The following is a 1,239-nucleotide window of genomic DNA, read 5'->3' on the forward strand; positions in this document are numbered from 1 at the left end:
CTGCGAGCTCGCCAGGCCTGGACTCCTGGTCCCCGCAGGGTCACCGCGCCCAGGCCGGCCTGGACGTCGCTTGCCCTTCGCCCCCTGTTTCTCCACTCCAGTGCCCGCCCACCTGCCCCCCTTCCTGCCCACAGTCCCCCAGTCACCTGTGGTCACCTGCGCATGGGGCCCTGGGGGGATGGTGTGAAGGTCAGAGACCGGCCTAGGGTAAAGGCCGCGAGCTCCAGACCAGAGCAAGTCTGACACCAGCATTTTATGTGCTCAGAGCTAGTCCTGATTCCAGCCTGCTATAGTGAGAGTCTGGAAGGTTGTGGAGAAGGGGCGCGTGGAATCCTACTGCCCCACCTGTGTGGGTGCTGGCTGACCTCATGTAGGTGACCCATCCCGCATGTACCCATACACTGACGAACACACCCGTGCATTTATATGCAGGAAAACTAGGGCAAGCCTCAGGGCAGCTGCAGCTCCAGGGACACCCCTCACGGTCCTGCCTAACCGTCCAGGCAGCAGGCCTATATGTTCAGTGTGACCTGGGTGTCCCATGGAGCCCTCGGTGAGCCCCTCCCCTGAGGCCAGGGAGCACCACAGGACATTGGAGATTTCACATGGGAGGCACTTGGGAGGACATCTGGTCAAGCCCAGTTACCAGCCATTGCCAGGTCTTTGCTGGCTAAGACAAGTCTCTTGCTATCATCTCGTCCTGTCCACTTCCGCCTCCTCACATCGGCCTCACTGTCTGTGAGCAGACACTTTGGGGGCATCTCTGGTCACTGCCTGGTCAAGCTCTCCAACCCCACTCTTCAACCCATCAAGGCCCCACGGGCAGTGATGTGGCAGCCAAGCCCGTACACCCCAAGTCGCCCTGAGCCCAGCCTCTTCAGCATGTCGGCCTGCAGCGATTTCCTCGGAGCCGCATCCCCACAGGGACAGGCCTTTCCTGCTTGCTCACTGGTTTACTGCTGTTCCCGCTATGAGCATCTGACCATACCATAGTGGTACCCTCCACTGTGCCGGTACCCAGAGCAGAGCCTGGTTTGAGAGGTGCCTAGCAAACATCTGTTTGACCATTGATGGTACAACAAATACATGGTCCCCTGCAACTGGGCCTTCCTCCCCTGCTGCTGATTCTCACCTCCAAGAGGCAGGGGGCCCCAGACTCAGTGACATCTATGTGGGACACTGGTCGTGGGAGGTAGGAGAGTCAGGGCACACCCACCTCCCCTTAGTGGCCTGGCTGGG

The sequence above is a fragment of the Suricata suricatta genome, chromosome 17 (genome assembly GCF_006229205.1).
Source record: "Suricata suricatta isolate VVHF042 chromosome 17, meerkat_22Aug2017_6uvM2_HiC, whole genome shotgun sequence".
Lineage (NCBI taxonomy): Eukaryota > Metazoa > Chordata > Mammalia > Carnivora > Herpestidae > Suricata > Suricata suricatta.